The sequence below is a fragment of the Sciurus vulgaris genome (genome assembly GCF_902686455.1).
Source record: "Sciurus vulgaris genome assembly, chromosome: 17".
In the NCBI taxonomy this organism is placed as follows: domain Eukaryota; kingdom Metazoa; phylum Chordata; class Mammalia; order Rodentia; family Sciuridae; genus Sciurus; species Sciurus vulgaris.
The window spans coordinates 30,570,960-30,587,990 of record NC_136478.1 but is presented as its reverse complement, the minus strand read 5'-3'; the positions used below and the strand labels follow the sequence as shown (position 1 = coordinate 30,587,990).

The window sequence follows — 17,031 nt, the reverse complement described above, 5'->3', positions numbered from 1 at the left end:
GTTGCTATAGAGAGATGATGTTGTATCAAGTGTTTTTTGCTTATTTGAGATTTCTCATGTTCTTTGTGGGAAATGAATGCCATCTGATAAGTTAGTCTTAGATTAACAGGTTGTTTTAAAATTGTACAAATGCGGACAGTATTTTTCTGTGTAAGTATTTAATGTTCTCAGAATGTTGTTCAGTGATGTTTTTCACCTTAGCCACTGATATTTTAGTGCTGTTACTTTGGGTAGAACAGGAGGGTGCAGTAACCTCTTACCCCCATTAAACCTTTCATTGCAGCAAGAAAAGTAGATATAACTTTTTAAAAACAAAGATACCCCTTAGGCTGCTTTTAAAGATTTCTAGGAGACTTTATAGATCAAATAATTGATGATAAATTCTGCTGTGTTATTTTTAGCTCAAACTGCAGAGATTTACAAAAAAAGTTTCATGTGCCCTGGGTTTAATCCTCAGCATCCCCACCACCATTTCTTCTGAGAAATAAAAGCTAATTTGATAACACTGTGTTAGATCCACCAAGATCCACCAATCCTTGAGGACTTTTCTAAGTCTCTTCTCATTCGTGAAGCTTTTCAGGATTTTTCCCTTTATCCCTTTTCTTACTGATCTTATTTCCTATGTCAAATGTATGGGACCAATAGTAACTGTGTGTATGGTAACTGGTGTTTGGTACCATATGTCTTGCCATTTGGTCATATTAAATTTCACATTTTAATTGTTGCTCATACCTATTAGTTTTTTTATGTAATTCTCTTTTCCTAGGGAGACTATGAGATCCCTCTTGGCCAGCAACCATGTCATAAATTTTTTTTCGGTGTCTAGCAAGGTGCTAAAAATATGGTTGCTCTCAAGTGTTCTTGTCAAATGGAAGCATATGTAGACTGGAAGTTGGGATTTTTTATTTTTGTTTTACTTCAAAGAACATTTATTTAACCTTAACTCTTGGTATGTTTTTCCATCAACAATAGAAAATATTTTGATTAGAAAATATTTTTGTGTAAGACCATATGACAGAAAAGACCTGGGGCAACTTTATTTGTAGCCACAGGAAACCTTCGATTTTGGCGGCCTATTACCTTTCACTATTTTTTTAAGAGTTATATCTGAACCACCTAGTGTCGGATTCATTTTGCCATTTCATCTACTGCTCTTCCTCCTGTTTTTATTTAAGACTATAAAGTTACTTTAGTGTAACTGCTGCTGTCACCTTTGCCCTTAGCTAATCAAATAGTTTACCTTGAGGGAAGCATTTATCTCCCACTTTCATTATTATTATTTTTGTAGCTGTAAAGATATATATTTTATGTCTGCAGAAGGCTGTAACAGTGAAACGAGGTATTGATCTGCTGTATTTAGCAATTTCTTTCCACCTTGCCATCAATAGCATGTCAGCATCTGTCTGTACCGTGGTTGACCTCACAAATAGCTCTTTATGCTCCCATTGGATTCAAATGATATAGTATGCTGAAAACTAAATCAATGAATGATTATAAAGTTTTTAGTATTATTTCATGACCTGGAGGCAACTGGTACTCCTTGCACCGAATAGTTCCACATACAATGAATATGGTAAAATAAACTTGCCTGGCCTTTGTTCAGGGCACCTGCTTGTATTAGCCCAGACTTCTAAACTAATGATCTCAAAGCACTTAAGCACTTCATTGAAGCATCTTGCCTTACAGAATCAGACGCAGAGAAGGGCAGCATCTTCATGTAGCTTTGTTCCCTGTTCCCCATATGTACACACAGACATATACATACGGACGTCTATATACATATAGATCTTATACATACAGACAACTGTGTGCAGCAGATGTCTCTAACAATTATTTTGATCTATGATCACTTGGCTTTTGCTTTCATTACAAAAAAAAGACCAAAAAATAAAAAATAAAAAAACCAGCATTGATATGACTTTGTCACCATGTCACTGAGGTCCTAACAAAAAGGTACAATGACAAGAGGATGGAGAATAACCTTGGTTTAGGTGTGATAGGAATCTTGACTGCTCTTAGCACCTGGAACAGGTGTCAGGATATCAATGTCGAAGCCACATTCTCCACTCCTCATCTCATTTGTGGGTGTTTCTGTTCTCCTCCACTGATCTATGGAACACTGAAATAGCAGGAGTCACTATATGTTTGCTTTTGAATGTTGCTGAATCCAGTAACTTTTCTTGACTCTGTTGAATCATATATTCAAGTGAAAGAGTTTCCTAGATGCTAAAATGGACATTTGGGGATGTGGAAAGGTAGGAGGGGGTGACGGTGGACAAAAGGGCCAGTGGAGCCCATTAGTTGTCATTGTGAATTGTTTGAGGATCTGAATCAATGATATTCCTAAGAAATGCCATTCAGATGCACTCCTTTCCTTTGTGCATCAGCCCAGTAGAAAGTTTGATAAGGATTATTGGGGAATTCACATATGGATTAACTCTCTAGATGTTTATTGAGTTTCCTCTTTTGTCCTGGGTCAGAGAAATCAGATGTGGATGTCAGGACTAGCCCTTCCTCTTAAATGTCATGAAAAATGGTCATGCTCAGCTTTATCAAATCCAAAACATGTCTACCTGCCTTATTCTTGCCGACTGCCCTCCCTGCTCCTCAGTAAGGGGAAATAAAAGATGAATTTGTGGCCGCAGATTTATGTCTGGTCAGCTTTGGTATGTCATTTGCATGATAGGATGAAATGAGAAGCCCTTCATGTAAAACCACAGAGTGGGAAGCCCTGAGGAAGGAATTTAGCTTGGACTTCTGACTCTGGGGTTGAGAATAACAAATTCAGACACCACACCTTCCATTACCTGTTGGTAGACCTCACCCATAACTTAGTAATTTTGTCATTGGATTTATCTATGCAAAGTTTTTCTTGGGATCTGCTTAGGGATCTACCCGTCCTAAATTCTTGGTTTACTATTGTTATTCATTATGAATCTGTGACTAATTGGTCAGCTAAACTTTTTAAAATAAATTTGTATGTATATTATCTCTTGGGAATATGAGTACATTGGGTTGACTGTGGTATTGAAGAGCACTTTCTTTATATGTCTTGTTCAGTGCACAATACACTTGGAGGTTCAATACTCCAAATCTAGAATACAAGAATTTGGGGAAGAAGTTCCCATTTCTGAATTTAGTCTTTGTGATTATATATGTTATATAGCTTATTATTTGGTAGGAAACTTTGTACATCAAGCTCTGGAACAAGAAGTCACTTCATATTCAAATTCTTATCAAGTCTTCTGTATTATAGAAAGCTCACTTAGTGACAGTAGAATGAATTGGACATAACTTTACTATGTTCAAATATGAATGAATGCACAACCAGTGAAACTTCACATCATGGACAACTGCAAGAATGAGATCCTAATTAGAATAAGTTAATACTCCTATGTATGTATAAAATGTCAAATGTACTATGCTGTCATGTATATCTAAAAAGAACAAATAAAGAAAAAAAGAAAGAACGCTCACTTACTTTATTTTGAATAACATTGTTATGCAGCTATCCCAATCATAAGTCAATGTATACTCTGGCTTGGGATATTTTTCTTGATCAAACTACATGTAATGATCTAGGTTTATGCACCATAATTTCTGGTTTGCCTAAGAGTTGGAAGTTGATATATGCTTGTACATTACAGAAATAATTTATGTTAGAGTATCTGCAGCTGTTATTAGAAACTGGCTATGTTCTTTCTGGGCACACTGGCACATGCCTGTAATCCCAGAACTCAGGAAGCGGAGGCAGGAGGATTGCAAATTTGAGCAACTTGGCGAAGGCCCAAAACAACGTGGTGAGATCCTGTTTCAAATAACAAATGAAAGGTCTAGGGATGTAGCTCAGTAGTACAATTTCCCTGGATTCAATCCCATGTACCAAAAGAAACAAAAAATAGCTATGTCTTTGTTGCTGGAAGATAGAGCAATTATTTGACCTTCTCTGAAGTTGACCTTCCTCCTTACAAGCTCTGGTATCTGGCTTGCTCCTTGTAAACGAAGAGTTATCTCTTTTCCCCAGGCTCACTTAAGGAAGTCTGGGTACTAATGATCAGAGTTTAAGAGTTGACTCCGTGCTACAGCTGGTGTACACTAACACCTTTATGTAAGGTTCATTTTCAAGTTCATACCACTAAAGGCTGTTTCTGATGAGGGCTACTTAGGGCACTGTGGTTAAAAATCCTATTGCTGATAAAAAGGATATAAGAAGAAACTTACAACTTAATTCTTGATCCTAGATCATCACTTTTAGTGACAATCGTATGACTTCTAGATATGATGAGACATTTCATTTTGCTCCAATAAAGAGAAAGAAGAAATCTCTTTGAAGTTTATATGTTAATGCCTACACATTTGAGTGGGATCATGTAGTTTTACCACATAAAAATAATAAGAGCCCAAACTTGGAATTATATAAGAATGTGTATGTTTCATATACTGAACTCAATTAATTTGTGGAATATAATTTTTATAAATAAATTCTAAATAATTATAAAATATGCCAATGAACTGCTATTTACTGAAGTATTATTTTATTAAGTAAAATTCTATGTATGTTTAGTTTTTTTTTTTTTTTAGTTTTCCTAGTACTCCTGTATATTGTGATAATCTTATGATGAAATGAGTCATTTTAAAAATTATTTTCTTTTATAGACATTCATGAACTTTTCTAAAAAACTGATTGTGGGTTTTCTCTGTCATTTTGAATTATATCCTTTATTAGAAACTCCCTAAAAAAGAATAATTAATTCTGCATTTTCTTTCTCTTTTTAGGACCTGAGACTGTGTATGTGTCTAAAAGCCTAGCATGCTTAAAACCATTGGCTGAAGAGTTATGCTAACTGTATACTTTGCATGCATTTGTGATTTGAAATAGGAAAAAAGTCAAATTTGAGACAGCTTGAATGGCATGCTGTCAGTTTGGAGCTTCATGAATTGGCAATGGTCTCATTTAGGCCTTCAGAGTGGTCTGTGCCTGGACAGAATGAGAACATTTTGCATGTTCTGGAGGAGACAGCCACTCCTTGCTGCTTCACAATAGGCAGTGGTGCATGACAGTTGCCCTTCATTGCTGGCTTCTTGGAGCTTAACCTCTGACCCTCCACTTAGTTGCTGCGCAGCAGAAGGAGCAGGTTGGAGATGTTGGTGAATGACGGGCAGTGGCCTGCAACGTGCTTGTCATTATTTGACTGTCAAAAGGAGCCTGCCATTGGTTTCCATCAAGGTTTGAAACCTCTGTGCAGCAGTCCATATTACTTAACTTCCAAGGCTGTCAACAGGATGATCAAGTGTGCATAAAAAATCAGAGTGCTGAATATATCTTCAATCAGGAGACAGAAGTTTTCTTTTCTTCTTTCCTTTCTCTCTCTCTCTCTCTCTCTCTATTTTTCTTTTGGTTAAATATATTCAGATGACTTTCACAGGGCCAAGAGGTTGAATCTGTTGCTACTGTGAGGAAAGTGAACTGTTGGCTCAAGCGGTCTAAGTTTCTAATAGCACAGTTTAGGTCTGAGCAGCTCTGCCAGTTGAACTCTCTGACTTATCTTTGATATTCTGTCAGCTTTCAGTTATTGGTTTAGGGGACTAGATCCTAGCTCACTAATGCCTGGGTTGGGCTAACAGGATGAAATGTTGACTTGAGTCTTCATGTAATGTTGCAAAGGGGCGGAGTGGTCAGTTCATGTGATTGTGAAGCAGGGATTGAAATTTAAAACAAATAACTCATTTAGGACCCCCTCACCCCATAGCAAAGTTCAGTACAGAAAGTTTAACCGTGACGAAGTCTTAGAAACTTCAGAAGTCAGTCTTATGCAGTATAGATTTTAGCTTTAGAATAATAAGACAGTGAGAGCCGTCTGTAATAGTCAGCTTTCTGTCATTATAACAATATTTGAGGTAATCAACGTAAAGGGAAAAGACATATTTTGTTTTCAGTTTTGAAGGCTGTAGTTCACAAAGAACTGACCCTGTGCTTTGGGCCGGTTGAGGCAGCACATCCCTGGTGGGAGTGCTTGGGGAGGGAGAGCTGCTTACCTCTTTCTTGGGAATCAGAGAGAAAAAGAAGAATGGGGCTGAAGGTCCCACTGTCCTTTTTAAGGCATGTCCCTGAGGACTTAAAATCCTTTCGTGAGGTCCTCCCTCTTAAAAGTTTCCATCATTTTTTAATATCACCACTTTGGGGACCAAGCCTCCAACACATGGGCCTTTCGGGAACATTTAAGACCTAATCTATATATATTACCATCTTTTTTTTTTTTTTTTTTTTTAATGTAAATCCTGAAGGGGGAGCAGGCTGAGGGAAAGCTGATAACACTCTGTAAGTGTAAAAGAATAAGAAGTTCTGGTGAATAAACTTGGTTTGCTTCTAGTATTACATAGTGGATGAAGTGGGAGTCATCCTGACCTGAGGTTCAGTTTTGCTTCTGCTCCTTTCCAGCTGTGTCACCATGGTTAAGTCACCTAGCTTCAGTCTCAGTGTCCTCATGTGCAAATTAAGGGATGCTGATGTGATGATGAAAGGAGATACTGTTTAAAGTCCTTGACTTCTTGAAGTTCTGTAAGCCTCAGTAGGTGCTCCCTGATCTGCTCCTTGTCCTTTTATTTTACACGGAACACTAGGAAAGAGTTGTTAAATAGTCATGAGGTGATGCTTGTGCTGAAAAAATAACTTCAGATCTCAACATAGTTTGTAATTCAACTCTTTTTTCCCCTCCCACATAACTGATCTTTACTCATGACACCACAATTTAGTCAAGCGCTCAAATTACAAATCTGCGTAGCTGCCTGCCTTCCTTCTCCCTTTCCCCTTCTTCTGTTCATTCATTCCTGCATTCGGCGAATATTTACTGACCTCTGCCTGCGTGCCCGCCCTGGTCTGAGTTCTGGAATACAGCTATGGGCTGGACCAGCAGGTGCACTCATCACCGAGCTCTCATTCTGGAGGAAGAGACGGAAAATAAGCAAGCGAGCGAATTAATATCAACTTTTTGATAGTTCCAGATACTGTGAAGAAAAATAAAGCATAGTAAGAGGATAGAGTTCTTTGGGTGGTCACAGAAGAGCCGTCAGCGGAGGGCTCTTTCCAGCAGAGACTGGGAACAGTGACAGAGGGATGGAGAGGCCCTGGGGAGATTGGGAAGAGCATTTTAGATGAAAGAGGGCCACGCTCTTCTCTCCTGCTTCTCTTCCAACTGGTTGCCAAATTCTGACCTTTGTCCTGATCTCTTTCCTTCTTTTATCTCCTCGTCTTCATGCCACTGCTACATTTGGGCACTTTTTATTTCCTTTGGCTCTCAGCCTGTGGTTTCCCTTCCATCTAGGGTGCCATCTTTAAAATGGAAAATGTTGGGGCTCGGGGTGTAGCACATTGGTGGAGGGTGTGTTTAGCATGTGTGAGGCCCTGGGTTTCGTCACTAGCACCATAAAAGAAAAGAAAAAAGTAGAGTAACCATATCATTCTACTGTTTGCCATTTTTTAGAGATATGCGATCGGCTGCTTGTTGAAGTTCAGGGTCTTGGGCTTGTTGTAGGGGCTTCCTGTTGTTTCAGTCTCTCTCCACTGTCTCACCCCTGTAGCTTTATAACTTAAACTCCTGCTGTCAGTGTCCTCCACCCACAGACATTCATATCACGCAAGTATTCCTAGATTTTTCTCCCCCCTTCTCATTGGCATCTAGAAAACATTTCTTTCAACAATTTTTCGAATGCCACCTCTTCTGATTCCTTTCTGATTTCCCCATCCCTTAGCCCTGTGAACACTTCCTCTCACCTCACTTTATCTGTAGATCTGTTTACTTCTGTATTCCCTGGGCTACTTCTTGAAGACAAGAACTGGACTTTTATTCATCTCCTGCCCTTTCAATATCTGGCATAGTGTCTGGCACGAAAAAGGCACCCAGCAGATCGTCACCTGTTATGGCATGATCTACAAAAGTATTGTAGCCAGTTTCATGGAGTTTCCATATAGGCACATGGGATAGTATGCCTTTTGACGAGCTCCTTAGTCACAATATCATTATTGTTAGTGGGGCTCCTTCCCTTAGGCTTTCCTCAGATTGCCATCATGTTAGAAGGAAAGAAGGATGAAGCATGAAAGCATTAGGAAATAGAAGTATTACATTGCCGTAGATTAACTTTCCATTAACAGGAAGATGTAGTGTCAGTGAGCAAGTTAGCTACAGATAAACTTTTATGTTGCCTTTTTTATAATCTGACATATGATTTGTCTTTTGCAAAAAAGGTCTTTAAATTTGGTATTCCAGTGTCCCTGAATAAATTTTGTAATTATTTGAAGTATTTAATTCCAAACCATAGTAGACCCATTCTGTGGACATAATAATTTAAATAGTTCCCTGTTGTTTACTGTTTGCTTTTTTTTTTTTTTTGTTAACACTAATAATGGTTTGCTAAACCAGTGTATTTTAATATCCACATATGTGTTGTTATTTTTTAATTAATTAATTAATAGAAGAACTTGGTCAAAGGATAGGAATTTTCTTTCTTTCTTGCCTTTTTTTTTGGACTGGGAATTGAACCCAGGGGTGCTTTATCACTGAACTGCATTCCTATCCCTTTTTTTTTATTTTTTAATTTTGAGACAGCATCTTGCTAAATTGCCCAGGCTGACCTTGAACTTGGGATCTTCCTGCTTCAGCCTCCCAGCACACCTGCTGGGATTACAGGTGTGCACCACTGTGCCCAGCTGATGGTAATATTTTTAAGGCTCTTGATGCATATTGCTAAATTTCCTTCTGGAAAAGGTGTATAAATCTTTTGTCAAGATAGGTTGTAAAGAGGATCTTGTTCTATCATGTGTTTCTTATATTACCTATGAGTGAATTTGAGATCTAATTGGGAATTTTAAGTGTGAAAGATCTAGAGGAGTTCAGATATGAATACAAGGAGAAGAAGAAAGAAGAAAGAAAACAATCTCAAGTTCTTAACTTCTTAAAAGTATAGGTTGTGTTTCAGTGATTTTTAAACTGTGTGCTGGTTTACCCATAGGGCTCTGATGCTGGAGATGGGAACCTCAACTTCTGTTTTTATTTTTGGTTTTGGGTAAGATTCCTTCATATTAATAATTTCAAGCCTGAAATTTTGAAAACCATTGATTAGTAGGTCTCTGACTCACCATGCTCTACAAATCTCCTGATACTTGGTTGAGTTCTGTGTGGGTAAACAGACATTTCTAGTTCTAACTCCAGTGCAGGAACTGAGAAGTATCTTTTAGGCAAAGTAGAGGTTAAGGCACCTTAAGGGCAGCCACTTCTTATCTTGCTTTTATTAGCAGTGGTGTCAACATGTACTAAAATGTGATGACCCACTCTCCTTTCTGATAAAAGGAGACTGACCTGCCTGGCGTGGATGGAGAGAGAGGTGCCTGAGGCAGATTACATTGTCACCTCTCATAATAACAGCAGGCATTGAAAGGGGGGCAGGTGAAAAGAAGGCCAGCAGATTTCTGTTTACCCATGAAAATGTTTGACATTTTTGGCTCCTGGTGAAATGTACTGGTCACAGGGGAATAAGGAGCATTGCAGCCGGGGAAGAAATGAATGAGCAAGGAAAAAAAAAAAAACAAAAAACAAAAAACGAGTCTTGACTTCCTATGAGAGATGGGAGACATGGAGGGATGTAAACTCCAACCCTGGAACAGTTACTTGGCAGAGCCCTAAGCCCTCAAACCCTAGAGAGAGCCCCATTTTCAGTCTGATTTTTATGTAATCTCTATTTGTTTAGAACCAAGATTTCCGACATGGCTTGGTTGACTTCTCTAGAGGTGACTAAGTGCAGGGCTACCTGTGGAGACGCTGGTCTCTGAGGAGGTGCCAGCATGGAAAGTGAGAGATAATTACCCACTCCTCAATGAGGCAGGCTTTTCTTTTCAGTTACTTAAACATATTTACTTACTTGACTTTGGGGCCAGAGTCTGAGAACTCTTGGAAAAAGTAGTAGTTATTTTCAGATGTTTGGTGTAATGAAGGCTTTTTTTTGGGGGGGTGGGGATTGAACCCAGGGCCTCCTGCATGCTGTGGAAGTGCTCTACTCCCCCTGAACTGCATCCCCAGCCCTTTCTATTTTTTCTTTTGAAATAGGGTCTTATTAAGACCCTCAGCAGGCCTTAGATTTAAAATCTTCCTGACTCATCCTGCAGAGTAGCTGGGATTATAGATAGGTACCACACCTAGCTTAATTTAAGTTTTTTTTTTAGATAGTGATTGTGTGGTTTAACCTGTCATTTTAAAATATGAATTATATGGACATAACATTAGAAAAGTTGTACATGACACGTTGAGATATCTCAGAAAAACATGAGTTTGTCTCATGTCTACATGGCAACATTTTGTAGTTATTATAAATAAAACTATATAAGGATTTCTTCTAGGGTTTTTATGTTTTATAAATGGCTGGTTTAAGTTTTTTTTTTTTTTTTAATTTGGTATCAAGGATTGAACCCAGGAACACTTAACTGAGCCACATCCCCATTTTTTGAGCATTTCATATTTTGTATTTTGAGACAGGGCCTTGCTAAGTTGCTTAGGGGCCTCACTACCTTGCTGAGGCTGGCCTCAAACTTGTGATCTTCCTGCCTAAGCCTCCCAAGCCACTGGAATTATAGGCATGCACCACCTTGCCCAGCTCTTCTAGGGTTTTTAAATCTTACGATGAAGCTTAAGCCAGAATTTAAGTTTTATATTAATGGAAAACTGATTTGAAAAAAGGTTTAAAAAACCCAACAATGACAGCAAAACTGCAAAATACTACTAAAGTACACAACTCTTTAAAATGTACACATAAGTAAACATACCAATTCTACAAACTGTTTTGAAATTTAATTCCCTCATTTGAATTGACTCAAAGCATTTTTTTTTTTAAATGTACAAAATGGTAGTGTTTCTGAATGCTTAATAGCAGGCTATATCTAAAAAAAAAAATCAAGGAACTATCCCATTTATAATAGCTACAAAACAACAATAACAAACCCTTCAACATAAATTTAACAAAAGAGGTGAAAGGTTTCTACAATGAAAACTATAAACACTGATGAAAGAAATCAGAGGACACAAATAAGTGGAAAGATAGCTTGTGTTCATGGATTGGAAGCATTATTATTGTTAGAATGTCCATATTAACCAAAGTGACCTATAGATTCAGTGCAATCCCTGTCAGAATATCAATATCATTCTTCACAGAATTAGGAAACAAAATTGAAATTCAGATAAAAACACTGATTAACCCAAGCAGTTGTGAGCAAAAAGAATAAAACTGGAGGCATCACACTACTAGACCTCAAAATAGTGCAGTATTGACATAAAAACACGCAGACTAATGGAAGAGCCAAATGATGTTTCATGAAGGAGCCAAGAAAGGACAGTGGGAAAGGGCAATAAATGGTGCTGGGAAAATGATATTGACATGTAGAGGAATGAAACTAGATCTCTATTTCTTACCACTTACAAATATCCACTCAAAATGGGTTTCAGACCATGAAACTACTAGAAGAAAACATACGGGAAACACTTCAGGACACTGGCCCGGGCAATAATTTTGGGGGTATGACTCCCAAATGCACAGGCAACAAAGACAAAAATTGACAAATTGGACTATATCAAACTAAAAAGATTTTATATTGCAGAGGAAACAATTGCCAGAGCAAAGAGACAACCTATCGAACAGGAGAGTATACATCCAATAAGAGGTTAATATCCAGAATATGTAAGGAACCCATTTCCATAGCTAAAACAAACAAATAATCAAAAACAAACAAAAACCTGAACCCAAATAACCCAGTTAAAAAATGGGGTAAAGATTTTAATAGATATATCTTGAAAAAAGACATTGAAGTTTTTGCTAGATCATTTTTCTCTTTAAGACATGAAGTTTTATATTTGTGGACAAATGGCCAACAGCTACATGAAAAATGCTCAGTATCATTAATTATTAGGGAAACTCAGTCAAAACCACAATGAAATACCACCTCACCCCAGTTAGAGTGACTGTTACCATGAAGACAAGAAGTAAGAAATGCTACTGTGGTTGTGGAGAAAGGAACTTTTGTACACTGTTGGTGGGAGTATAAATTAGTCCAGCCATTAGGAAGAGCAATAATATGTAGACTCCTCAAAAAACTAAAAACCAGAAATACTATAGGATCTAGAAATCCCTCTACTGGGTTTATATCCTAAGGAAATGAAGTTAACATGCAGAAAAGGCACATTCATGATAACCAGGGTATGAAATCCACCTAAATGTCCATCAGTGGATGACTATAAAGAAAAGGTGGTATGTATACCCAGTAGAATACTACTCAGCCATAAAAATATACAATCTTATAATTTGTGACAACACAAATGGACTTCGATAATAGATATTATGTTAAATAAGTTAGTCACAGGAAGACAAACATTGCATGATCTCATTTGCAAGTGTAAAGTATAAAAGTCGATCACAAGTTGAGACTAGAACGGTGGTTACTAGAGACGAGAGAGCACAGGTGAGGGCAGTCAACAGGCATAATGTTATTATTTGATAAAAAGAATGTATTTTGATGTTTATGTCACAGCTGGGTGAATATAATTAACAAAAATGCATTACATATCTCAAAATAGAGGGATTTGAGTGCACTCACCATAAAGAAATGATAAAAGTTTAAGTTGGTGGATATGCTGATTACCCTGAGTTGATCGCTGACCAACTCAAAATGGGTTATACATGAATCAAAACATCACATTGTATATCATATATATGTCCAGATGAAAAGTGAAATGAAAATTTAACTTGAAAATTATGAAAATTTTAACTTTTCATTGAAAAGTTAAAGAAGTATACAGAATGGAAAAATACTAGAAAGTATTTCTTGGTTTAGTATTATTACCCAGGTTAAATCCAACAGTGAAGTTTTTGCTAGATCATTTTCTGTCTCTTTAAGACATGAAGTTTTATATTTGTGAACATAATTTGAAAGAAGCAAAAAAGGTGGATAATACCATAACTTCAGATTCTGGATTTCTGATATGTTATTTAGTTTTCTTATGAGTAAGAGATTCACACTCTTCCTTTTTCTTAAAGGAAGGTTTTTAGATTCTTAGTGCCATCTATTCTGTTCTGCCTGTAACAAATCCTTTGTACAAAATTTGATAGGAATAGACATGCTCTGGCAACATAGGTATTCTTTTATGTTTCCAAAATGACAGTTCTCTTCCCCTAGAACAGAAAAAGTATGACATTCACTTACTTCATTGCAGATCCCAAATGTCTTCATTGCAGTTCAGGGTGGCCAGTATCACATTAGAATAGATGTATATATTAAAACGTTTTTTGCCTTTGTTCAGTGTATAAATTTGAAAAATGCTGGCTGCAAGTAACAGAATTCCCATTTAGCTTTGGATTAAATGGTAAAGATGCAATTTTCCCCAAACCATAAGCTGTCTGAAAGAACAAAATTCATCTGGAGCAGTGACTTCATGAGGCAATCAAATGTTAGTAGTGTCTGGGTTTCTGCTCTGCCGTACTACAGCATGTGGGCCTTTTTGTTCCTTGACCTTAAGTGATCATGACATGGCTGCAGCATTGCTAAGTATTGTGTGCTCAGATAACGATGCTCAAGGTGGGGAAAAAGGATGGATGAAAGAGGAATTAAGAGGAAAGTCTTTCCACAAGGCCTCTAGTAACTCCTCTTTTTGTGCTGTTGGCCAAATCAGCATTAGATGGTCATTCCTAGTTTCAAAGGAGACTGGGAAAGGAAGTATCTGGCAAAAGGAAGTGAGATTTCCACGTCTGACTTATAGAGCTCATGAGCCATTTCATGGTACTGGACTCTGCTGCCCTCATTAGCAGAGAAGAAGAAAGAGCAGGAGTGGCTATTGAGCCTGCAGTCAGTTGTTTCTGCCTCATTCGGTGTATGACTGGAAATGGGGTGTTTATCAGTTATTCCGTGGGGGCCAAGGGAACTGACCTCTGTGATCATGTAATATAACCCTTTGAGACAAATACATTTAGGACTAGGACCGGATCTTCGAATCATCCATTCAGCACATTGAATTAGCATTAACAGTATTCTAAATTGTCTAGAAGCTAGGGATATTGCTGCAAATAAGATGAATAGTCCTTGAATTTCATGGGACTAGTAGTCTTGAAGGACTGAGAGATTAGGAAATGGTTTCAAAGTAGTGGGACAAATGCTTAGAATGGGAGAAGCACAGTTTGCTGTGCACCGAGTGCAGATCAGCTGGTACAGACTCGGGGTGTCAGGGAGGCCCCTTGAAGCAGGACTTAGCTAGTCTCAGAAAATAATGAGTGACAAGGCCTGTACCTATCCATTTTTGTTTAGATACTCTTGGAAATCAAGGCAAAAGCAAATCTGCTCTTCATCTGGAAACGTTGGCATCTTGAAATTACCCACTCATGTGCTTCATTGAGTGGGTAATTCAATCAGCTCAGGAGGCAGCATAGTACAGTATAAATAGCATTGTCTTTGAAGAAAGACAGATACAGGTTTTGCCTTTGTGTAAGAAATAGGTTTCACTGACCCTAGTTTTCTTATTCTATAAAATGGAGATAGTACATTGTTGTGTAGATGCTGTGATAGAAATAGCAAGCACTGATACGGCACTCAGTGTGTAAGGCACTTTTCTAATCAGTTGTCTCTTAGGACCAGTGCTGATCTCCATTTTCTAGATGAGGACACTGGGAACAGAGGTAAATACTTTGCTCAAAGTTCCCCAGCTAGTAGCTGGTAGAGCTGGGGTTTGAACACATGCTGTCTGGTTCCTGAATCTGTGTTATACGTTGTACTGAGACAGCTCCACATTGCACTGAGGTAAGTTGGCTATGTTCTTCTGTACTTTTCTATCTTGAAATTGGTCAGATTCCTAGCTTTATGTTTGTGATATAGTCCACCATCATTAATAGTTTCTGCCCGACTAGAGTCAATTTTGAGTTCTCCATGGAAATCTTGGGGTCATCCTTCTTTTCTCTCATCTCTATCTTCAGCAAGTCACCAACTCTTTCAGTCTGTCAGTGGCTCTAAAAAACATACCCTTCCTTCCTTCTCATTCCTGCTGCCTCTGCTTCAGTTTAGGTTATCCCAGAATATCTCCTTCCAGTGAGATTACAAGTTCACCTACTGGTTTTCTTGCCCCTATTTTTCTCTTGTCTTCAACATCCTTTCTTTTTGCCACTCCATCCTTCACTTTGCTGATAAAGTCGTTTTTTTTTCTTATTTGACTCTAGTTGACCTCGACTCAGGGTATGTTGTAGTTAAATGTTGCCCTGTTGCCTGTGGGATCAAGTCCTAGTGCCACCAGGCTGACTTCACCAGCCCTTCCAGATTGGTGCTTCCCTCGCTTCCCTTTCTAGCCCCATCTGTTTATTGTCCTATTCATGTTGTCAGAGATATTCCTTTCAACTTCCCCTTTAACCCTCCTTACCCTTCCCCCGACCCCCAGTTTATGTGGGGGGAAATTCCAGCTCCCTCTTAAGATTTGGCCCTGAAGTTTTTGCCTGTGCAAATCCTTCCCTTCCATTGTACCCATATATCATTTCAGCTTAGAGTCACTTTGTACTTGATCATTATGTTGTTGTACTTGGTGTCTCTTTGGTGGTGAATCCCTGGAAGGCAAGAACCTTGCCTGTACCTGTTTCTACAGGACGTAGTCCAATTTTTGCCAACAGAAGGCCTATCATATTTATGGAGGACTTGATTGATGTCCTGGGAATGTTTTTCATTTTGCATGATTGATGGATTTTATAAATTTCTTCTTAAGAAGGAGATTCTTGTGCAAATATATATCTCTTTATATGTACAAACACACATATATGTACATATACTTACATAAATGCGTGTGTATAGGAAGCTTGCTCCTTTTCACCCAGTTGCAACATGTGCCATCATTTATTTTGTCTGTATTGTGCCCTGTAGGGTAACATGTACTGACTCGTTCCCTTTGATGAACTTTGTGAGGAAAGAGTGTGCACTTTGTGATATCTGTATTGTTTTGCAAGTGCTTTTTCCAATAATTAATTTTTTCATCACATTTATAGAATTCACATGTCCAAAAGTAACCACATTGTTCAGAAACATAATGGAAAAAAACAACCCTTCACTCCAGTCTCCTCAATTGGAGATGACCACTATTCTTTTAACAACTTTACTGAAATATAATTTATGTATCATACAGTTCACCCATTTAAAGTATAGTTCAACATTTATGTGGTATATTCATAGATTGTCCAACTCTTACTAAAATCTAATTTAGAATATTCTCATCCTTATAAAGGAAACCCTGTACTACCACTTCCCTCCCACCCTCAACCCTCCTTTAGTCCTAACCAATTACTAAATTACTAATTTACTTTCTGTGTTTATATGTTTGCCTATTGTTATACATTTCATGCATGTGGAATCATGTAATGTGTGGTCTTTGTGACTGGCTTCTTTCACTTAGCATGTTTTCAAGGTTCATGTAGGTTGTAGAATATATAAGTACTTTATTTCTTTTAGTGACTGAAAAATATCCCATTATATAGATATATTGCACTTTATATATTCATTAGTTGATGGACATTTAGGTTATTTCCACTTTTTGGCTATAATAATAATTGCTATGTACATTCATAAATAAGTCTTTGTGTGGTTAACATACATTTTCTTTTCTTTTGAGCATGTACCTTGGAGTGAAAATGCTCTGAGTGAAAATCTGTGTTTAATTTTTGGATGAAGTTTCAAAGTGTTTTCCAAAGTGACCGTACCATATCACATTCCCAGTAGTAATGTGTGAGAGTTTGTTTCTTTACGTATTTGCCAACATTTTTATTGTCTACTTTTTTACCTCTCTCATTTAATTTTTGTTATTCTTTGCAAAGGAAGATATTCTTCCTGTAATTTTTTAGATCAACAGATTCAGTGAGATGCCTTGTGTATATTGAATGAAAATGAATGAATGGTGTGGGTAGTTCAACATAACAAATGACCCAAAAGTTATTTAAAAGTTTTTAAAATGAACGCTTAAAGAGTATGTTGGATGTTGG

The 17,031-nt window shown here is 37.7% G+C and overlaps 1 protein-coding gene across 1 annotated transcript in view; it reads left to right on the top strand.

Annotated features, from left to right (window-relative positions):
- The window catches only part of LOC306648404 (alpha-ketoglutarate-dependent dioxygenase FTO), a 217,569-nt gene that overhangs the window by 18,863 nt on the left and 181,675 nt on the right, over positions 1–17,031 (top strand). The window lies entirely within an intron of this gene.